The sequence below is a fragment of the Ambystoma mexicanum genome, chromosome 6p (genome assembly GCF_040938575.1).
Source record: "Ambystoma mexicanum isolate Mex_15411 chromosome 6p, UKY_AmexF1_1, whole genome shotgun sequence".
NCBI lineage: Eukaryota > Metazoa > Chordata > Amphibia > Caudata > Ambystomatidae > Ambystoma > Ambystoma mexicanum.
The window spans coordinates 30491327-30513213 of NC_090935.1; the positions used below are offsets into that span (position 1 = coordinate 30491327).

Consider the following 21887-nt stretch of genomic DNA (forward strand, 5'->3'; position numbering starts at 1 on the left):
TTCCTTTTGGGCCAAACCAGCAGCGAGGAAGCTTGGGTCGTTGGTCTTTGCCTCTTGGTTCCATACCGGCCCCAGAACCAAACAGTTTCTTGCCAAAGTTAGAGCATAACAAGTCAACCTAGGTCAATAGGCAGCCGATGCGCTGGCTTTTATACACTGGCCAGTTCAGCCCCAAGTGTGTGCTCGCTTCGGCAGCACATATACTAAAATTGGAACGATACAGAGAAGATTAGCATGGCCCCTGCGCAAGGATGACACGCAAATTCGTGAAGCGTTCCATATTTCTAGACACGTGCGTGCCAGGAGAGAAATACCTTTTATTGACAGAATAAAAGGGGCCCCGCTCCCGTGCTGGTCTTGTGCTTGCTCGCTGCCGCGGAAGCCCTTCCCGTTTCTCTTGATCCTCTCTGTGCTGTGCTGCACCGAGAGCGGCTGCCTTGTCCTCTGCTGGCTGCTCATTTCTATATAGCGCTTTCTATATGATCCGCCTCTAGGGGCTCATGGCAAAGAGCGCACAGCCCCTCAAGCTTCACTGCTTCTAGGCCCTACTCTTCATGAGAGCTGGCTGCCTCTAGGTGTGTGATCTCTTTACCCACTTGTGCATTCTTTGCTCAGTGTCATTCGCCAACTGCTCCTTTAAAGCAAGCGAGGGGTGGCAGGGTCTGAAAGGCAGCAGATAGCACGAGAGAGAGTGTGCGTGCGTGCGTGTGTCTGTGTGTATGCAAATCACCAGTCAGCCAGGGCCTGCTGGGAGCCCATTCCGCCAGGCCCACCGGCTTTTGGACAGCTCCCAGATGGTTGGAGAAGGACCAGGCTGGGTTAGGCCACGAAGCAGAGGCTGAGCCGTTCCCTGGTGCGCTTTCTGGAAATGTCTCCCTCATTTGGAAATGTGCCCCTCAGTTGCTGAGGTCCCGAGAAGGCTCGCCTGCGGCGCTCACAGAGAGGTCTCTGGCCGATCGTGGCCGATCAGGGACGTGAAGGGCTGCCCTGGGACTGTGTCCAACACAAGCCAACCCCCACCCATTGAAGGACAGGACGCACACATGCATAGAAATCATCTGCTGCTTGTTGGGGCCTTCTGGAGGGACCCCTACTGGTGGTGCTTCGAGATGGCGCCTGGTGTTTCCTTGCTGTGAAACCGGGCCCGCCCCACATAAAATCAAAAGTCTATTGCGAGCAGTGAAGGCCAAGGGAATTTAAATGTAATTCAAAGAAACAAAGCACAGAGTTGGGAGCCCAGCCGGATGGCAGTGGAACCCACAACCTTCTGACTCCTAGTCAGGCGCCTTATCCATTGCACCACTGGCCCCCATACCCCTGGTGCCCTCCGTTAGCTCCTAGTGCTGTTCTTCAAGGTGCCTTTCTGAAGCAGGAGCCACTGCAATGCCTGCTGTCCTGATTTTGTAACACACAAGGCTCACGTCCTGGCACAGTTGATAAAAGCAGGCGACAGGCAGCCAATACCTGTTGTAAGAGGCTTCCTGGCCCTACCAAAGGAAAGCAGACCCGGCGGGACTTTGAAGCCACCGTCGCTGAAGCCAGCAGCCAAACGTAAACTTACATCGGTTTGAAAATGCATCTCTGGCTTGAAGGCGGGGGCAGCAGCAATCCGGGGCTCTCGGGGGTCCGCGCACTAGGCCGCTGCCTCACCTTGCCTATCCTGGAATTCAACAGGGCCCCCCCCAAGCAAACCCTCACAGGCCCTCTGGCTTTTCTCTGGCTTGTGGGACTATTGTGATGCGTCCAGGCACACAGCACCCATCACCCAGGCATTATGACGGGAGGTGCCACTTTGCATGCAGCCTGGACCATGATCCTTTCTTCCTGCATTGCAATAGCCAAGCACACGGAACCTTTCCTTTTGGGCCAAACCAGCAGCGAGGAAGCTTGGGTCGTTGGTCTTTGCCTCTTGGTTCCATACCGGCCCCAGAACCAAACAGTTTCTTGCCAAAGTTAGAGCATAACAAGTCAACCTAGGTCAATAGGCAGCCGATGCGCTGGCTTTTATACACTGGCCAGTTCAGCCCCAAGTGTGTGCTCGCTTCGGCAGCACATATACTAAAATTGGAACGATACAGAGAAGATTAGCATGGCCCCTGCGCAAGGATGACACGCAAATTCGTGAAGCGTTCCATATTTCTAGACACGTGCGTGCCAGGAGAGAAATACCTTTTATTGACAGAATAAAAGGGGCCCCGCTCCCGTGCTGGTCTTGTGCTTGCTCGCTGCCGCGGAAGCCCTTCCCGTTTCTCTTGATCCTCTCTGTGCTGTGCTGCACCGAGAGCGGCTGCCTTGTCCTCTGCTGGCTGCTCATTTCTATATAGCGCTTTCTATATGATCCGCCTCTAGGGGCTCATGGCAAAGAGCGCACAGCCCCTCAAGCTTCACTGCTTCTAGGCCCTACTCTTCATGAGAGCTGGCTGCCTCTAGGTGTGTGATCTCTTTACCCACTTGTGCATTCTTTGCTCAGTGTCATTCGCCAACTGCTCCTTTAAAGCAAGCGAGGGGTGGCAGGGTCTGAAAGGCAGCAGATAGCACGAGAGAGAGTGTGCGTGCGTGCGTGTGTCTGTGTGTATGCAAATCACCAGTCAGCCAGGGCCTGCTGGGAGCCCATTCCGCCAGGCCCACCGGCTTTTGGACAGCTCCCAGATGGTTGGAGAAGGACCAGGCTGGGTTAGGCCACGAAGCAGAGGCTGAGCCGTTCCCTGGTGCGCTTTCTGGAAATGTCTCCCTCATTTGGAAATGTGCCCCTCAGTTGCTGAGGTCCCGAGAAGGCTCGCCTGCGGCGCTCACAGAGAGGTCTCTGGCCGATCGTGGCCGATCAGGGACGTGAAGGGCTGCCCTGGGACTGTGTCCAACACAAGCCAACCCCCACCCATTGAAGGACAGGACGCACACATGCATAGAAATCATCTGCTGCTTTTTGGGGCCTTCTGGAGGGACCCCTACTGGTGGTGCTTCGAGATGGCGCCTGGTGTTTCCTTGCTGTGAAACCGGGCCCGCCCCACATAAAATCAAAAGTCTATTGCGAGCAGTGAAGGCCAAGGGAATTTAAATGTAATTCAAAGAAACAAAGCACAGAGTTGGGAGCCCAGCCGGATGGCAGTGGAACCCACAACCTTCTGACTCCTAGTCAGGCGCCTTATCCATTGCACCACTGGCCCCCATACCCCTGGTGCCCTCCGTTAGCTCCTAGTGCTGTTCTTCAAGGTGCCTTTCTGAAGCAGGAGCCACTGCAATGCCTGCTGTCCTGATTTTGTAACACACAAGGCTCACGTCCTGGCACAGTTGATAAAAGCAGGCGACAGGCAGCCAATACCTGTTGTAAGAGGCTTCCTGGCCCTACCAAAGGAAAGCAGACCCGGCGGGACTTTGAAGCCACCGTCGCTGAAGCCAGCAGCCAAACGTAAACTTACATCGGTTTGAAAATGCATCTCTGGCTTGAAGGCGGGGGCAGCAGCAATCCGGGGCTCTCGGGGGTCCGCGCACTAGGCCGCTGCCTCACCTTGCCTATCCTGGAATTCAACAGGGCCCCCCCCAAGCAAACCCTCACAGGCCCTCTGGCTTTTCTCTGGCTTGTGGGACTATTGTGATGCGTCCAGGCACACAGCACCCATCACCCAGGCATTATGACGGGAGGTGCCACTTTGCATGCAGCCTGGACCATGATCCTTTCTTCCTGCATTGCAATAGCCAAGCACACGGAACCTTTCCTTTTGGGCCAAACCAGCAGCGAGGAAGCTTGGGTCGTTGGTCTTTGCCTCTTGGTTCCATACCGGCCCCAGAACCAAACAGTTTCTTGCCAAAGTTAGAGCATAACAAGTCAACCTAGGTCAAAAGGCAGCCGATGCGCTGGCTTTTATACACTGGCCAGTTCAGCCCCAAGTGTGTGCTCGCTTCGGCAGCACATATACTAAAATTGGAACGATACAGAGAAGATTAGCATGGCCCCTGCGCAAGGATGACACGCAAATTCGTGAAGCGTTCCATATTTTTAGACACGTGCGTGCCAGGAGAGAAATACCTTTTATTGACAGAATAAAAGGGGCCCCGCTCCCGTGCTGGTCTTGTGCTTGCTCGCTGCCGCGGAAGCCCTTCCCGTTTCTCTTGATCCTCTCTGTGCTGTGCTGCACCGAGAGCGGCTTCCTTGTCCTCTGCTGGCTGCTCATTTCTATATAGCGCTTTCTATATGATCCGCCTCTAGGGGCTCATGGCAAAGAGCGCACAGCCCCTCAAGCTTCACTGCTTCTAGGCCCTACTCTTCATGAGAGCTGGCTGCCTCTAGGTGTGTGATCTCTTTACCCACTTGTGCATTCTTTGCTCAGTGTCATTCGCCAACTGCTCCTTTAAAGCAAGCGAGGGGTGGCAGGGTCTGAAAGGCAGCAGATAGCACGAGAGAGAGTGTGCGTGCGTGCGTGTGTCTGTGTGTATGCAAATCACCAGTCAGCCAGGGCCTGCTGGGAGCCCATTCCGCCAGGCCCACCGGCTTTTGGACAGCTCCCAGATGGTTGGAGAAGGACCAGGCTGGGTTAGGCCACGAAGCAGAGGCCGAGCCGTTCCCTGGTGCGCTTTCTGGAAATGTCTCCCTCATTTGGAAATGTGCCCCTCAGTTGCTGAGGTCCCGAGAAGGCTCGCCTGCGGCGCTCACCAGAGTGGTCTCTGGCCGATCGTGGCCGATCAGGGACGTGAAGGGCTGCCCTGGGACTGTGTCCAACACAAGCCAACCCCCACCCATTGAAGGACAGGACGCACACATGCATAGAAATCATCTGCTGCTTTTTGGGGCCTTCTGGAGGGACCCCTACTGGTGGTGCTTCGAGATGGCGCCTGGTGTTTCCTTGCTGTGAAACCGGGCCCGCCCCACATAAAATCAAAAGTCTATTGCGAGCAGTGAAGGCCAAGGGAATTTAAATGTAATTCAAAGAAACAAAGCACAGAGTTGGGAGCCCAGCCGGATGGCAGTGGAACCCACAACCTTCTGACTCCTAGTCAGGCGCCTTATCCATTGCACCACTGGCCCCCATACCCCTGGTGCCCTCCGTTAGCTCCTAGTGCTGTTCTTCAAGGTGCCTTTCTGAAGCAGGAGCCACTGCAATGCCTGCTGTCCTGATTTTGTAACACACAAGGCTCACGTCCTGGCACAGTTGATAAAAGCAGGCGACAGGCAGCCAATACCTGTTGTAAGAGGCTTCCTGGCCCTACCAAAGGAAAGCAGACCCGGCGGGACTTTGAAGCCACCGTCGCTGAAGCCAGCAGCCAAACGTAAACTTACATCGGTTTGAAAATGCATCTCTGGCTTGAAGGCGGGGGCAGCAGCAATCCGGGGCTCTCGGGGGTCCGCGCACTAGGCCGCTGCCTCACCTTGCCTATCCTGGAATTCAACAGGGCCCCCCCCAAGCAAACCCTCACAGGCCCTCTGGCTTTTCTCTGGCTTGTGGGACTATTGTGATGCGTCCAGGCACACAGCACCCATCACCCAGGCATTATGACGGGAGGTGCCACTTTGCATGCAGCCTGGACCATGATCCTTTCTTCCTGCATTGCAATAGCCAAGCACACGGAACCTTTCCTTTTGGGCCAAACCAGCAGCGAGGAAGCTTGGGTCGTTGGTCTTTGCCTCTTGGTTCCATACCGGCCCCAGAACCAAACAGTTTCTTGCCAAAGTTAGAGCATAACAAGTCAACCTAGGTCAAAAGGCAGCCGATGCGCTGGCTTTTATACACTGGCCAGTTCAGCCCCAAGTGTGTGCTCGCTTCGGCAGCACATATACTAAAATTGGAACGATACAGAGAAGATTAGCATGGCCCCTGCGCAAGGATGACACGCAAATTCGTGAAGCGTTCCATATTTTTAGACACGTGCGTGCCAGGAGAGAAATACCTTTTATTGACAGAATAAAAGGGGCCCCGCTCCCGTGCTGGTCTTGTGCTTGCTCGCTGCCGCGGAAGCCCTTCCCGTTTCTCTTGATCCTCTCTGTGCTGTGCTGCACCGAGAGCGGCTTCCTTGTCCTCTGCTGGCTGCTCATTTCTATATAGCGCTTTCTATATGATCCGCCTCTAGGGGCTCATGGCAAAGAGCGCACAGCCCCTCAAGCTTCACTGCTTCTAGGCCCTACTCTTCATGAGAGCTGGCTGCCTCTAGGTGTGTGATCTCTTTACCCACTTGTGCATTCTTTGCTCAGTGTCATTCGCCAACTGCTCCTTTAAAGCAAGCGAGGGGTGGCAGGGTCTGAAAGGCAGCAGATAGCACGAGAGAGAGTGTGCGTGCGTGCGTGTGTCTGTGTGTATGCAAATCACCAGTCAGCCAGGGCCTGCTGGGAGCCCATTCCGCCAGGCCCACCGGCTTTTGGACAGCTCCCAGATGGTTGGAGAAGGACCAGGCTGGGTTAGGCCACGAAGCAGAGGCCGAGCCGTTCCCTGGTGCGCTTTCTGGAAATGTCTCCCTCATTTGGAAATGTGCCCCTCAGTTGCTGAGGTCCCGAGAAGGCTCGCCTGCGGCGCTCACCAGAGTGGTCTCTGGCCGATCGTGGCCGATCAGGGACGTGAAGGGCTGCCCTGGGACTGTGTCCAACACAAGCCAACCCCCACCCATTGAAGGACAGGACGCACACATGCATAGAAATCATCTGCTGCTTGTTGGGGCCTTCTGGAGGGACCCCTACTGGTGGTGCTTCGAGATGGCGCCTGGTGTTTCCTTGCTGTGCAACCGGGCCCGCCCCACATAAAATCAAAAGTCTATTGCGAGCAGTGAAGGCCAAGGGAATTTAAATGTAATTCAAAGAAACAAAGCACAGAGTTGGGAGCCCAGCCGGATGGCAGTGGAACCCACAACCTTCTGACTCCTAGTCAGGCGCCTTATCCATTGCACCACTGGCCCCCATACCCCTGGTGCCCTCCGTTAGCTCCTAGTGCTGTTCTTCAAGGTGCCTTTCTGAAGCAGGAGCCACTGCAATGCCTGCTGTCCTGATTTTGTAACACACAAGGCTCACGTCCTGGCACAGCTGATAAAAGCAGGCGACAGGCAGCCAATACCTGTTGTAAGAGGCTTCCTGGCCCTACCAAAGGAAAGCAGACCCGGCGGGACTTTGAAGCCACCGTCGCTGAAGCCAGCAGCCAAACGTAAACTTACATCGGTTTGAAAATGCATCTCTGGCTTGAAGGCGGGGGCAGCAGCAATCCGGGGCTCTCGGGGGTCCGCGCACTAGGCCGCTGCCTCACCTTGCCTATCCTGGAATTCAACAGGGCCCCCCCCAAGCAAACCCTCACAGGCCCTCTGGCTTTTCTCTGGCTTGTGGGACTATTGTGATGCGTCCAGGCACACAGCACCCATCACCCAGGCATTATGACGGGAGGTGCCACTTTGCATGCAGCCTGGACCATGATCCTTTCTTCCTGCATTGCAATAGCCAAGCACACGGAACCTTTCCTTTTGGGCCAAACCAGCAGCGAGGAAGCTTGGGTCGTTGGTCTTTGCCTCTTGGTTCCATACCGGCCCCAGAACCAAACAGTTTCTTGCCAAAGTTAGAGCATAACAAGTCAACCTAGGTCAATAGGCAGCCGATGCGCTGGCTTTTATACACTGGCCAGTTCAGCCCCAAGTGTGTGCTCGCTTCGGCAGCACATATACTAAAATTGGAACGATACAGAGAAGATTAGCATGGCCCCTGCGCAAGGATGACACGCAAATTCGTGAAGCGTTCCATATTTTTAGACACGTGCGTGCCAGGAGAGAAATACCTTTTATTGACAGAATAAAAGGGGCCCCGCTCCCGTGCTGGTCTTGTGCTTGCTCGCTGCCGCGGAAGCCCTTCCCGTTTCTCTTGATCCTCTCTGTGCTGTGCTGCACCGAGAGCGGCTGCCTTGTCCTCTGCTGGCTGCTCATTTCTATATAGCGCTTTCTATATGATCCGCCTCTAGGGGCTCATGGCAAAGAGCGCACAGCCCCTCAAGCTTCACTGCTTCTAGGCCCTACTCTTCATGAGAGCTGGCTGCCTCTAGGTGTGTGATCTCTTTACCCACTTGTGCATTCTTTGCTCAGTGTCATTCGCCAACTGCTCCTTTAAAGCAAGCGAGGGGTGGCAGGGTCTGAAAGGCAGCAGATAGCACGAGAGAGAGTGTGCGTGCGTGCGTGTGTCTGTGTGTATGCAAATCACCAGTCAGCCAGGGCCTGCTGGGAGCCCATTCCGCCAGGCCCACCGGCTTTTGGACAGCTCCCAGATGGTTGGAGAAGGACCAGGCTGGGTTAGGCCACGAAGCAGAGGCTGAGCCGTTCCCTGGTGCGCTTTCTGGAAATGTCTCCCTCATTTGGAAATGTGCCCCTCAGTTGCTGAGGTCCCGAGAAGGCTCGCCTGCGGCGCTCACAGAGAGGTCTCTGGCCGATCGTGGCCGATCAGGGACGTGAAGGGCTGCCCTGGGACTGTGTCCAACACAAGCCAACCCCCACCCATTGAAGGACAGGACGCACACATGCATAGAAATCATCTGCTGCTTGTTGGGGCCTTCTGGAGGGACCCCTACTGGTGGTGCTTCGAGATGGCGCCTGGTGTTTCCTTGCTGTGAAACCGGGCCCGCCCCACATAAAATCAAAAGTCTATTGCGAGCAGTGAAGGCCAAGGGAATTTAAATGTAATTCAAAGAAACAAAGCACAGAGTTGGGAGCCCAGCCGGATGGCAGTGGAACCCACAACCTTCTGACTCCTAGTCAGGCGCCTTATCCATTGCACCACTGGCCCCCATACCCCTGGTGCCCTCCGTTAGCTCCTAGTGCTGTTCTTCAAGGTGCCTTTCTGAAGCAGGAGCCACTGCAATGCCTGCTGTCCTGATTTTGTAACACACAAGGCTCACGTCCTGGCACAGTTGATAAAAGCAGGCGACAGGCAGCCAATACCTGTTGTAAGAGGCTTCCTGGCCCTACCAAAGGAAAGCAGACCCGGCGGGACTTTGAAGCCACCGTCGCTGAAGCCAGCAGCCAAACGTAAACTTACATCGGTTTGAAAATGCATCTCTGGCTTGAAGGCGGGGGCAGCAGCAATCCGGGGCTCTCGGGGGTCCGCGCACTAGGCCGCTGCCTCACCTTGCCTATCCTGGAATTCAACAGGGCCCCCCCCAAGCAAACCCTCACAGGCCCTCTGGCTTTTCTCTGGCTTGTGGGACTATTGTGATGCGTCCAGGCACACAGCACCCATCACCCAGGCATTATGACGGGAGGTGCCACTTTGCATGCAGCCTGGACCATGATCCTTTCTTCCTGCATTGCAATAGCCAAGCACACGGAACCTTTCCTTTTGGGCCAAACCAGCAGCGAGGAAGCTTGGGTCGTTGGTCTTTGCCTCTTGGTTCCATACCGGCCCCAGAACCAAACAGTTTCTTGCCAAAGTTAGAGCATAACAAGTCAACCTAGGTCAAAAGGCAGCCGATGCGCTGGCTTTTATACACTGGCCAGTTCAGCCCCAAGTGTGTGCTCGCTTCGGCAGCACATATACTAAAATTGGAACGATACAGAGAAGATTAGCATGGCCCCTGCGCAAGGATGACACGCAAATTCGTGAAGCGTTCCATATTTTTAGACACGTGCGTGCCAGGAGAGAAATACCTTTTATTGACAGAATAAAAGGGGCCCCGCTCCCGTGCTGGTCTTGTGCTTGCTCGCTGCCGCGGAAGCCCTTCCCGTTTCTCTTGATCCTCTCTGTGCTGTGCTGCACCGAGAGCGGCTTCCTTGTCCTCTGCTGGCTGCTCATTTCTATATAGCGCTTTCTATATGATCCGCCTCTAGGGGCTCATGGCAAAGAGCGCACAGCCCCTCAAGCTTCACTGCTTCTAGGCCCTACTCTTCATGAGAGCTGGCTGCCTCTAGGTGTGTGATCTCTTTACCCACTTGTGCATTCTTTGCTCAGTGTCATTCGCCAACTGCTCCTTTAAAGCAAGCGAGGGGTGGCAGGGTCTGAAAGGCAGCAGATAGCACGAGAGAGAGTGTGCGTGCGTGCGTGTGTCTGTGTGTATGCAAATCACCAGTCAGCCAGGGCCTGCTGGGAGCCCATTCCGCCAGGCCCACCGGCTTTTGGACAGCTCCCAGATGGTTGGAGAAGGACCAGGCTGGGTTAGGCCACGAAGCAGAGGCCGAGCCGTTCCCTGGTGCGCTTTCTGGAAATGTCTCCCTCATTTGGAAATGTGCCCCTCAGTTGCTGAGGTCCCGAGAAGGCTCGCCTGCGGCGCTCACCAGAGTGGTCTCTGGCCGATCGTGGCCGATCAGGGACGTGAAGGGCTGCCCTGGGACTGTGTCCAACACAAGCCAACCCCCACCCATTGAAGGACAGGACGCACACATGCATAGAAATCATCTGCTGCTTGTTGGGGCCTTCTGGAGGGACCCCTACTGGTGGTGCTTCGAGATGGCGCCTGGTGTTTCCTTGCTGTGCAACCGGGCCCGCCCCACATAAAATCAAAAGTCTATTGCGAGCAGTGAAGGCCAAGGGAATTTAAATGTAATTCAAAGAAACAAAGCACAGAGTTGGGAGCCCAGCCGGATGGCAGTGGAACCCACAACCTTCTGACTCAATAGTCAGGCGCCTTATCCATTGCACCACTGGCCCCCATACCTCTGGTGCCCTCCGTTAGCTCCTAGTGCTGTTCTTCAAGGTGCCTTTCTGAAGCAGGAGCCGCTGCAATGCCTGCTGTCCTGATTTTGTAACACACAAGGCTCACGTCCTGGCACAGTTGATAAAAGCAGGCGACAGGCAGCCAATACCTGTTGTAAGAGGCTTCCTGGCCCTACCAAAGGAAAGCAGACCCGGCGGGACTTTGAAGCCACCGTCGCTGAAGCCAGCAGCCAAACGTAAACTTACATCGGTTTGAAAATGCATCTCTGGCTTGAAGGCGGGGGCAGCAGCAATCCGGGGCTCTCGGGGGTCCGCGCACTAGGCCGCTGCCTCACCTTGCCTATCCTGGAATTCAACAGGGCCCCCCCCAAGCAAACCCTCACAGGCCCTCTGGCTTTTCTCTGGCTTGTGGGACTATTGTGATGCGTCCAGGCACACAGCACCCATCACCCAGGCATTATGACGGGAGGTGCCACTTTGCATGCAGCCTGGACCATGATCCTTTCTTCCTGCATTGCAATAGCCAAGCACACGGAACCTTTCCTTTTGGGCCAAACCAGCAGCGAGGAAGCTTGGGTCGTTGGTCTTTGCCTCTTGGTTCCATACCGGCCCCAGAACCAAACAGTTTCTTGCCAAAGTTAGAGCATAACAAGTCAACCTAGGTCAAAAGGCAGCCGATGCGCTGGCTTTTATACACTGGCCAGTTCAGCCCCAAGTGTGTGCTCGCTTCGGCAGCACATATACTAAAATTGGAACGATACAGAGAAGATTAGCATGGCCCCTGCGCAAGGATGACACGCAAATTCGTGAAGCGTTCCATATTTTTAGACACGTGCGTGCCAGGAGAGAAATACCTTTTATTGACAGAATAAAAGGGGCCCCGCTCCCGTGCTGGTCTTGTGCTTGCTCGCTGCCGCGGAAGCCCTTCCCGTTTCTCTTGATCCTCTCTGTGCTGTGCTGCACCGAGAGCGGCTTCCTTGTCCTCTGCTGGCTGCTCATTTCTATATAGCGCTTTCTATATGATCCGCCTCTAGGGGCTCATGGCAAAGAGCGCACAGCCCCTCAAGCTTCACTGCTTCTAGGCCCTACTCTTCATGAGAGCTGGCTGCCTCTAGGTGTGTGATCTCTTTACCCACTTGTGCATTCTTTGCTCAGTGTCATTCGCCAACTGCTCCTTTAAAGCAAGCGAGGGGTGGCAGGGTCTGAAAGGCAGCAGATAGCACGAGAGAGAGTGTGCGTGCGTGCGTGTGTCTGTGTGTATGCAAATCACCAGTCAGCCAGGGCCTGCTGGGAGCCCATTCCGCCAGGCCCACCGGCTTTTGGACAGCTCCCAGATGGTTGGAGAAGGACCAGGCTGGGTTAGGCCACGAAGCAGAGGCCGAGCCGTTCCCTGGTGCGCTTTCTGGAAATGTCTCCCTCATTTGGAAATGTGCCCCTCAGTTGCTGAGGTCCCGAGAAGGCTCGCCTGCGGCGCTCACCAGAGTGGTCTCTGGCCGATCGTGGCCGATCAGGGACGTGAAGGGCTGCCCTGGGACTGTGTCCAACACAAGCCAACCCCCACCCATTGAAGGACAGGACGCACACATGCATAGAAATCATCTGCTGCTTGTTGGGGCCTTCTGGAGGGACCCCTACTGGTGGTGCTTCGAGATGGCGCCTGGTGTTTCCTTGCTGTGCAACCGGGCCCGCCCCACATAAAATCAAAAGTCTATTGCGAGCAGTGAAGGCCAAGGGAATTTAAATGTAATTCAAAGAAACAAAGCACAGAGTTGGGAGCCCAGCCGGATGGCAGTGGAACCCACAACCTTCTGACTCCTAGTCAGGCGCCTTATCCATTGCACCACTGGCCCCCATACCCCTGGTGCCCTCCGTTAGCTCCTAGTGCTGTTCTTCAAGGTGCCTTTCTGAAGCAGGAGCCACTGCAATGCCTGCTGTCCTGATTTTGTAACACACAAGGCTCACGTCCTGGCACAGCTGATAAAAGCAGGCGACAGGCAGCCAATACCTGTTGTAAGAGGCTTCCTGGCCCTACCAAAGGAAAGCAGACCCGGCGGGACTTTGAAGCCACCGTCGCTGAAGCCAGCAGCCAAACGTAAACTTACATCGGTTTGAAAATGCATCTCTGGCTTGAAGGCGGGGGCAGCAGCAATCCGGGGCTCTCGGGGGTCCGCGCACTAGGCCGCTGCCTCACCTTGCCTATCCTGGAATTCAACAGGGCCCCCCCCAAGCAAACCCTCACAGGCCCTCTGGCTTTTCTCTGGCTTGTGGGACTATTGTGATGCGTCCAGGCACACAGCACCCATCACCCAGGCATTATGACGGGAGGTGCCACTTTGCATGCAGCCTGGACCATGATCCTTTCTTCCTGCATTGCAATAGCCAAGCACACGGAACCTTTCCTTTTGGGCCAAACCAGCAGCGAGGAAGCTTGGGTCGTTGGTCTTTGCCTCTTGGTTCCATACCGGCCCCAGAACCAAACAGTTTCTTGCCAAAGTTAGAGCATAACAAGTCAACCTAGGTCAATAGGCAGCCGATGCGCTGGCTTTTATACACTGGCCAGTTCAGCCCCAAGTGTGTGCTCGCTTCGGCAGCACATATACTAAAATTGGAACGATACAGAGAAGATTAGCATGGCCCCTGCGCAAGGATGACACGCAAATTCGTGAAGCGTTCCATATTTTTAGACACGTGCGTGCCAGGAGAGAAATACCTTTTATTGACAGAATAAAAGGGGCCCCGCTCCCGTGCTGGTCTTGTGCTTGCTCGCTGCCGCGGAAGCCCTTCCCGTTTCTCTTGATCCTCTCTGTGCTGTGCTGCACCGAGAGCGGCTGCCTTGTCCTCTGCTGGCTGCTCATTTCTATATAGCGCTTTCTATATGATCCGCCTCTAGGGGCTCATGGCAAAGAGCGCACAGCCCCTCAAGCTTCACTGCTTCTAGGCCCTACTCTTCATGAGAGCTGGCTGCCTCTAGGTGTGTGATCTCTTTACCCACTTGTGCATTCTTTGCTCAGTGTCATTCGCCAACTGCTCCTTTAAAGCAAGCGAGGGGTGGCAGGGTCTGAAAGGCAGCAGATAGCACGAGAGAGAGTGTGCGTGCGTGCGTGTGTCTGTGTGTATGCAAATCACCAGTCAGCCAGGGCCTGCTGGGAGCCCATTCCGCCAGGCCCACCGGCTTTTGGACAGCTCCCAGATGGTTGGAGAAGGACCAGGCTGGGTTAGGCCACGAAGCAGAGGCTGAGCCGTTCCCTGGTGCGCTTTCTGGAAATGTCTCCCTCATTTGGAAATGTGCCCCTCAGTTGCTGAGGTCCCGAGAAGGCTCGCCTGCGGCGCTCACAGAGAGGTCTCTGGCCGATCGTGGCCGATCAGGGACGTGAAGGGCTGCCCTGGGACTGTGTCCAACACAAGCCAACCCCCACCCATTGAAGGACAGGACGCACACATGCATAGAAATCATCTGCTGCTTGTTGGGGCCTTCTGGAGGGACCCCTACTGGTGGTGCTTCGAGATGGCGCCTGGTGTTTCCTTGCTGTGAAACCGGGCCCGCCCCACATAAAATCAAAAGTCTATTGCGAGCAGTGAAGGCCAAGGGAATTTAAATGTAATTCAAAGAAACAAAGCACAGAGTTGGGAGCCCAGCCGGATGGCAGTGGAACCCACAACCTTCTGACTCCTAGTCAGGCGCCTTATCCATTGCACCACTGGCCCCCATACCCCTGGTGCCCTCCGTTAGCTCCTAGTGCTGTTCTTCAAGGTGCCTTTCTGAAGCAGGAGCCACTGCAATGCCTGCTGTCCTGATTTTGTAACACACAAGGCTCACGTCCTGGCACAGTTGATAAAAGCAGGCGACAGGCAGCCAATACCTGTTGTAAGAGGCTTCCTGGCCCTACCAAAGGAAAGCAGACCCGGCGGGACTTTGAAGCCACCGTCGCTGAAGCCAGCAGCCAAACGTAAACTTACATCGGTTTGAAAATGCATCTCTGGCTTGAAGGCGGGGGCAGCAGCAATCCGGGGCTCTCGGGGGTCCGCGCACTAGGCCGCTGCCTCACCTTGCCTATCCTGGAATTCAACAGGGCCCCCCCCAAGCAAACCCTCACAGGCCCTCTGGCTTTTCTCTGGCTTGTGGGACTATTGTGATGCGTCCAGGCACACAGCACCCATCACCCAGGCATTATGACGGGAGGTGCCACTTTGCATGCAGCCTGGACCATGATCCTTTCTTCCTGCATTGCAATAGCCAAGCACACGGAACCTTTCCTTTTGGGCCAAACCAGCAGCGAGGAAGCTTGGGTCGTTGGTCTTTGCCTCTTGGTTCCATACCGGCCCCAGAACCAAACAGTTTCTTGCCAAAGTTAGAGCATAACAAGTCAACCTAGGTCAATAGGCAGCCGATGCGCTGGCTTTTATACACTGGCCAGTTCAGCCCCAAGTGTGTGCTCGCTTCGGCAGCACATATACTAAAATTGGAACGATACAGAGAAGATTAGCATGGCCCCTGCGCAAGGATGACACGCAAATTCGTGAAGCGTTCCATATTTTTAGACACGTGCGTGCCAGGAGAGAAATACCTTTTATTGACAGAATAAAAGGGGCCCCGCTCCCGTGCTGGTCTTGTGCTTGCTCGCTGCCGCGGAAGCCCTTCCCGTTTCTCTTGATCCTCTCTGTGCTGCACCGAGAGCGGCTGCCTTGTCCTCTGCTGGCTGCTCATTTCTATATAGCGCTTTCTATATGATCCGCCTCTAGGGGCTCATGGCAAAGAGCGCACAGCCCCTCAAGCTTCACTGCTTCTAGGCCCTACTCTTCATGAGAGCTGGCTGCCTCTAGGTGTGTGATCTCTTTACCCACTTGTGCATTCTTTGCTCAGTGTCATTCGCCAACTGCTCCTTTAAAGCAAGCGAGGGGTGGCAGGGTCTGAAAGGCAGCAGATAGCACGAGAGAGAGTGTGCGTGCGTGCGTGTGTCTGTGTGTATGCAAATCACCAGTCAGCCAGGGCCTGCTGGGAGCCCATTCCGCCAGGCCCACCGGCTTTTGGACAGCTCCCAGATGGTTGGAGAAGGACCAGGCTGGGTTAGGCCACGAAGCAGAGGCTGAGCCGTTCCCTGGTGCGCTTTCTGGAAATGTCTCCCTCATTTGGAAATGTGCCCCTCAGTTGCTGAGGTCCCGAGAAGGCTCGCCTGCCGCGCTCACAGAGAGGTCTCTGGCCGATCAGGGACGTGAAGGGCTGCCCTGGGACTGTGTCCAACACAAGCCAACCCCCACCCATTGAAGGACAGGACGCACACATGCATAGGAATCATCTGCTGCTTGTTGGGGCCTTCTGGAGGGACCCCTACTGGTGGTGCTTCCTTGCTGTGCAACCGGGCCCGCCCCACATAAAATCAAAAGTCTATTGCGAGCAGTGAAGGCCAAGGGAATTTAAATGTAATTCAAAGAAACAAAGCACAGAGTTGGGAGCCCAGCCGGATGGCAGTGGAACCCACAACCTTCTGACTCCTAGTCAGGCGCCTTATCCATTGCACCACTGGCCCCCATACCCCTGGTGCCCTCCGTTAGCTCCTAGTGCTGTTCTTCAAGGTGCCTTTCTGAAGCAGGAGCCACTGCAATGCCTGCTGTCCTGATTTTGTAACACACAAGGCTCACGTCCTGGCACAGTTGATAAAAGCAGGCGACAGGCAGCCAATACCTGTTGTAAGAGGCTTCCTGGCCCTACCAAAGGAAAGCAGACCCGGCGGGACTTTGAAGCCACCGTCGCTGAAGCCAGCAGCCAAACGTAAACTTACATCGGTTTGAAAATGCATCTCTGGCTTGAAGGCGGGGGCAGCAGCAATCCGGGGCTCTCGGGGGTCCGCGCACTAGGCCGCTGCCTCACCTTGCCTATCCTGGAATTCAACAGGGCCCCCCCCAAGCAAACCCTCACAGGCCCTCTGGCTTTTCTCTGGCTTGTGGGACTATTGTGATGCGTCCAGGCACACAGCACCCATCACCCAGGCATTATGACGGGAGGTGCCACTTTGCATGCAGCCTGGACCATGATCCTTTCTTCCTGCATTGCAATAGCCAAGCACACGGAACCTTTCCTTTTGGGCCAAACCAGCAGCGAGGAAGCTTGGGTCGTTGGTCTTTGCCTCTTGGTTCCATACCGGCCCCAGAACCAAACAGTTTCTTGCCAAAGTTAGAGCATAACAAGTCAACCTAGGTCAATAGGCAGCCGATGCGCTGGCTTTTATACACTGGCCAGTTCAGCCCCAAGTGTGTGCTCGCTTCGGCAGCACATATACTAAAATTGGAACGATACAGAGAAGATTAGCATGGCCCCTGCGCAAGGATGACACGCAAATTCGTGAAGCGTTCCATATTTTTAGACACGTGCGTGCCAGGAGAGAAATACCTTTTATTGACAGAATAAAAGGGGCCCCGCTCCCGTGCTGGTCTTGTGCTTGCTCGCTGCCGCGGAAGCCCTTCCCGTTTCTCTTGATCCTCTCTGTGCTGCACCAAGAGCGGCTGCCTTGTCCTCTGCTGGCTGCTCATTTCTATATAGCGCTTTCTATATGATCCGCCTCTAGGGGCTCATGGCAAAGAGCGCACAGCCCCTCAAGCTTCACTGCTTCTAGGCCCTACTCTTCATGAGAGCTGGCTGCCTCTAGGTGTGTGATCTCTTTACCCACTTGTGCATTCTTTGCTCAGTGTCATTCGCCAACTGCTCCTTTAAAGCAAGCGAGGGGTGGCAGGGTCTGAAAGGCAGCAGATAGCACGAGAGAGAGTGTGCGTGCGTGCGTGTGTCTGTGTGTATGCAAATCACCAGTCAGCCAGGGCCTGCTGGGAGCCCATTCCGCCAGGCCCACCGGCTTTTGGACAGCTCCCAGCTGGTTGGAGAAGGACCAGGCTGGGTTGGGCCACGGAGCAGAGGCCGAGCCGTTCCCTGGTGCGCTTTCTGGAAATGTCTCCCTCATTTGGAAATGTGCCCCTCAGTTGCTGAGGTCCCGAGAAGGCTCGCCTGCGGCGCTCACAGAGAGGTCTCTGGCCGATCAGGGACGTGAAGGGCTGCCCTGGGACTGTGTCCAACACAAGCCAACCCCCACCCATTGAAGGACAGGACGCACACATGCATAGAAATCATCTGCTGCTTGTTGGGGCCTTCTGGAGGGACCCCTACTGGTGGTGCTTCGAGATGGCGCCTGGTGTTTCCTTGCTGTGAAACCGGGCCCGCCCCACATAAAATCAAAAGTCTATTGCGAGCAGTGAAGGCCAAGGGAATTTAAATGTAATTCAAAGAAACAAAGCACAGAGTTGGGAGCCCAGCCGGATGGCAGTGGAACCCACAACCTTCTGACTCCTAGTCAGGCGCCTTATCCATTGCACCACTGGCCCCCATACCCCTGGTGCCCTCCGTTAGCTCCTAGTGCTGTTCTTCAAGGTGCCTTTCTGAAGCAGGAGCCACTGCAATGCCTGCTGTCCTGATTTTGTAACACACAAGGCTCACGTCCTGGCACAGTTGATAAAAGCAGGCGACAGGCAGCCAATACCTGTTGTAAGAGGCTTCCTGGCCCTACCAAAGGAAAGCAGACCCGGCGGGACTTTGAAGCCACCGTCGCTGAAGCCAGCAGCCAAACGTAAACTTACATCGGTTTGAAAATGCATCTCTGGCTTGAAGGCGGGGGCAGCAGCAATCCGGGGCTCTCGGGGGTCCGCGCACTAGGCCGCTGCCTCACCTTGCCTATCCTGGAATTCAACAGGGCCCCCCCCAAGCAAACCCTCACAGGCCCTCTGGCTTTTCTCTGGCTTGTGGGACTATTGTGATGCGTCCAGGCACACAGCACCCATCACCCAGGCATTATGACGGGAGGTGCCACTTTGCATGCAGCCTGGACCATGATCCTTTCTTCCTGCATTGCAATAGCCAAGCACACGGAACCTTTCCTTTTGGGCCAAACCAGCAGCGAGGAAGCTTGGGTCGTTGGTCTTTGCCTCTTGGTTCCATACCGGCCCCAGAACCAAACAGTTTCTTGCCAAAGTTAGAGCATAACAAGTCAACCTAGGTCAAAAGGCAGCCGATGCGCTGGCTTTTATACACTGGCCAGTTCAGCCCCAAGTGTGTGCTCGCTTCGGCAGCACATATACTAAAATTGGAACGATACAGAGAAGATTAGCATGGCCCCTGCGCAAGGATGACACGCAAATTCGTGAAGCGTTCCATATTTTTAGACACGTGCGTGCCAGGAGAGAAATACCTTTTATTGACAGAATAAAAGGGGCCCCGCTCCCGTGCTGGTCTTGTGCTTGCTCGCTGCCGCGGAAGCCCTTCCCGTTTCTCTTGATCCTCTCTGTGCTGTGCTGCACCGAGAGCGGCTTCCTTGTCCTCTGCTGGCTGCTCATTTCTATATAGCGCTTTCTATATGATCCGCCTCTAGGGGCTCATGGCAAAGAGCGCACAGCCCCTCAAGCTTCACTGCTTCTAGGCCCTACTCTTCATGAGAGCTGGCTGCCTCTAGGTGTGTGATCTCTTTACCCACTTGTGCATTCTTTGCTCAGTGTCATTCGCCAACTGCTCCTTTAAAGCAAGCGAGGGGTGGCAGGGTCTGAAAGGCAGCAGATAGCACGAGAGAGAGTGTGCGTGCGTGCGTGTGTCTGTGTGTATGCAAATCACCAGTCAGCCAGGGCCTGCTGGGAGCCCATTCCGCCAGGCCCACCGGCTTTTGGACAGCTCCCAGATGGTTGGAGAAGGACCAGGCTGGGTTAGGCCACGAAGCAGAGGCCGAGCCGTTCCCTGGTGCGCTTTCTGGAAATGTCTCCCTCATTTGGAAATGTGCCCCTCAGTTGCTGAGGTCCCGAGAAGGCTCGCCTGCGGCGCTCACCAGAGTGGTCTCTGGCCGATCGTGGCCGATCAGGGACGTGAAGGGCTGCCCTGGGACTGTGTCCAACACAAGCCAACCCCCACCCATTGAAGGACAGGACGCACACATGCATAGAAATCATCTGCTGCTTGTTGGGGCCTTCTGGAGGGACCCCTACTGGTGGTGCTTCGAGATGGCGCCTGGTGTTTCCTTGCTGTGCAACCGGGCCCGCCCCACATAAAATCAAAAGTCTATTGCGAGCAGTGAAGGCCAAGGGAATTTAAATGTAATTCAAAGAAACAAAGCACAGAGTTGGGAGCCCAGCCGGATGGCAGTGGAACCCACAACCTTCTGACTCCTAGTCAGGCGCCTTATCCATTGCACCACTGGCCCCCATACCCCTGGTGCCCTCCGTTAGCTCCTAGTGCTGTTCTTCAAGGTGCCTTTCTGAAGCAGGAGCCACTGCAATGCCTGCTGTCCTGATTTTGTAACACACAAGGCTCACGTCCTGGCACAGCTGATAAAAGCAGGCGACAGGCAGCCAATACCTGTTGTAAGAGGCTTCCTGGCCCTACCAAAGGAAAGCAGACCCGGCGGGACTTTGAAGCCACCGTCGCTGAAGCCAGCAGCCAAACGTAAACTTACATCGGTTTGAAAATGCATCTCTGGCTTGAAGGCGGGGGCAGCAGCAATCCGGGGCTCTCGGGGGTCCGCGCACTAGGCCGCTGCCTCACCTTGCCTATCCTGGAATTCAACAGGGCCCCCCCCAAGCAAACCCTCACAGGCCCTCTGGCTTTTCTCTGGCTTGTGGGACTATTGTGATGCGTCCAGGCACACAGCACCCATCACCCAGGCATTATGACGGGAGGTGCCACTTTGCATGCAGCCTGGACCATGATCCTTTCTTCCTGCATTGCAATAGCCAAGCACACGGAACCTTTCCTTTTGGGCCAAACCAGCAGCGAGGAAGCTTGGGTCGTTGGTCTTTGCCTCTTGGTTCCATACCGGCCCCAGAACCAAACAGTTTCTTGCCAAAGTTAGAGCATAACAAGTCAACCTAGGTCAATAGGCAGCCGATGCGCTGGCTTTTATACACTGGCCAGTTCAGCCCCAAGTGTGTGCTCGCTTCGGCAGCACATATACTAAAATTGGAACGATACAGAGAAGATTAGCATGGCCCCTGCGCAAGGATGACACGCAAATTCGTGAAGCGTTCCATATTTTTAGACACGTGCGTGCCAGGAGAGAAATACCTTTTATTGACAGAATAAAAGGGGCCCCGCTCCCGTGCTGGTCTTGTGCTTGCTCGCTGCCGCGGAAGCCCTTCCCGTTTCTCTTGATCCTCTCTGTGCTGTGCTGCACCGAGAGCGGCTGCCTTGTCCTCTGCTGGCTGCTCATTTCTATATAGCGCTTTCTATATGATCCGCCTCTAGGGGCTCATGGCAAAGAGCGCACAGCCCCTCAAGCTTCACTGCTTCTAGGCCCTACTCTTCATGAGAGCTGGCTGCCTCTAGGTGTGTGATCTCTTTACCCACTTGTGCATTCTTTGCTCAGTGTCATTCGCCAACTGCTCCTTTAAAGCAAGCGAGGGGTGGCAGGGTCTGAAAGGCAGCAGATAGCACGAGAGAGAGTGTGCGTGCGTGCGTGTGTCTGTGTGTATGCAAATCACCAGTCAGCCAGGGCCTGCTGGGAGCCCATTCCGCCAGGCCCACCGGCTTTTGGACAGCTCCCAGATGGTTGGAGAAGGACCAGGCTGGGTTAGGCCACGAAGCAGAGGCTGAGCCGTTCCCTGGTGCGCTTTCTGGAAATGTCTCCCTCATTTGGAAATGTGCCCCTCAGTTGCTGAGGTCCCGAGAAGGCTCGCCTGCGGCGCTCACAGAGAGGTCTCTGGCCGATCGTGGCCGATCAGGGACGTGAAGGGCTGCCCTGGGACTGTGTCCAACACAAGCCAACCCCCACCCATTGAAGGACAGGACGCACACATGCATAGAAATCATCTGCTGCTTGTTGGGGCCTTCTGGAGGGACCCCTACTGGTGGTGCTTCGAGATGGCGCCTGGTGTTTCCTTGCTGTGAAACCGGGCCCGCCCCACATAAAATCAAAAGTCTATTGCGAGCAGTGAAGGCCAAGGGAATTTAAATGTAATTCAAAGAAACAAAGCACAGAGTTGGGAGCCCAGCCGGATGGCAGTGGAACCCACAACCTTCTGACTCCTAGTCAGGCGCCTTATCCATTGCACCACTGGCCCCCATACCCCTGGTGCCCTCCGTTAGCTCCTAGTGCTGTTCTTCAAGGTGCCTTTCTGAAGCAGGAGCCACTGCAATGCCTGCTGTCCTGATTTTGTAACACACAAGGCTCACGTCCTGGCACAGTTGATAAAAGCAGGCGACAGGCAGCCAATACCTGTTGTAAGAGGCTTCCTGGCCCTACCAAAGGAAAGCAGACCCGGCGGGACTTTGAAGCCA

At 55.3% G+C, this 21887-nt stretch overlaps 12 non-coding genes across 12 annotated transcripts; all 12 read left to right on the forward strand.

The window, feature by feature from the left end:
* Positions 1 to 179: 179 nt before the first annotated feature.
* Positions 180 to 286, forward strand: LOC138512345 (U6 spliceosomal RNA). Its single transcript, XR_011281190.1, has one exon. It is a non-coding gene; the product is annotated as a U6 spliceosomal RNA (small nuclear RNA).
* A 1748-nt stretch (positions 287 to 2034) lies between these two features.
* Positions 2035 to 2141, forward strand: LOC138512346 (U6 spliceosomal RNA). Its single transcript, XR_011281191.1, has one exon. It is a non-coding gene; the product is annotated as a U6 spliceosomal RNA (small nuclear RNA).
* Positions 2142 to 3889: 1748 nt separating this feature from the next.
* On the forward strand, positions 3890 to 3996 carry LOC138511813 (U6 spliceosomal RNA). Its single transcript, XR_011280708.1, has one exon. It is a non-coding gene; the product is annotated as a U6 spliceosomal RNA (small nuclear RNA).
* Positions 3997 to 5745: 1749 nt separating this feature from the next.
* On the forward strand, positions 5746 to 5852 carry LOC138511814 (U6 spliceosomal RNA). Its single transcript, XR_011280709.1, has one exon. It is a non-coding gene; the product is annotated as a U6 spliceosomal RNA (small nuclear RNA).
* Positions 5853 to 7601: 1749 nt separating this feature from the next.
* Positions 7602 to 7708, forward strand: LOC138511815 (U6 spliceosomal RNA). Its single transcript, XR_011280710.1, has one exon. It is a non-coding gene; the product is annotated as a U6 spliceosomal RNA (small nuclear RNA).
* A 1748-nt stretch (positions 7709 to 9456) lies between these two features.
* On the forward strand, positions 9457 to 9563 carry LOC138511816 (U6 spliceosomal RNA). The gene has a single exon (XR_011280711.1). It is a non-coding gene; the product is annotated as a U6 spliceosomal RNA (small nuclear RNA).
* A 1750-nt stretch (positions 9564 to 11313) lies between these two features.
* On the forward strand, positions 11314 to 11420 carry LOC138511817 (U6 spliceosomal RNA). The gene has a single exon (XR_011280712.1). It is a non-coding gene; the product is annotated as a U6 spliceosomal RNA (small nuclear RNA).
* A 1749-nt stretch (positions 11421 to 13169) lies between these two features.
* Positions 13170 to 13276, forward strand: LOC138511819 (U6 spliceosomal RNA). The gene has a single exon (XR_011280713.1). It is a non-coding gene; the product is annotated as a U6 spliceosomal RNA (small nuclear RNA).
* Positions 13277 to 15024: 1748 nt separating this feature from the next.
* LOC138511820 (U6 spliceosomal RNA) lies at positions 15025 to 15131 on the forward strand. The gene has a single exon (XR_011280714.1). It is a non-coding gene; the product is annotated as a U6 spliceosomal RNA (small nuclear RNA).
* A 1713-nt stretch (positions 15132 to 16844) lies between these two features.
* LOC138511821 (U6 spliceosomal RNA) lies at positions 16845 to 16951 on the forward strand. Its single transcript, XR_011280715.1, has one exon. It is a non-coding gene; the product is annotated as a U6 spliceosomal RNA (small nuclear RNA).
* A 1733-nt stretch (positions 16952 to 18684) lies between these two features.
* Positions 18685 to 18791, forward strand: LOC138511822 (U6 spliceosomal RNA). The gene has a single exon (XR_011280716.1). It is a non-coding gene; the product is annotated as a U6 spliceosomal RNA (small nuclear RNA).
* Positions 18792 to 20540: 1749 nt separating this feature from the next.
* Positions 20541 to 20647, forward strand: LOC138511823 (U6 spliceosomal RNA). Its single transcript, XR_011280717.1, has one exon. It is a non-coding gene; the product is annotated as a U6 spliceosomal RNA (small nuclear RNA).
* Positions 20648 to 21887: the final 1240 nt, after the last annotated feature.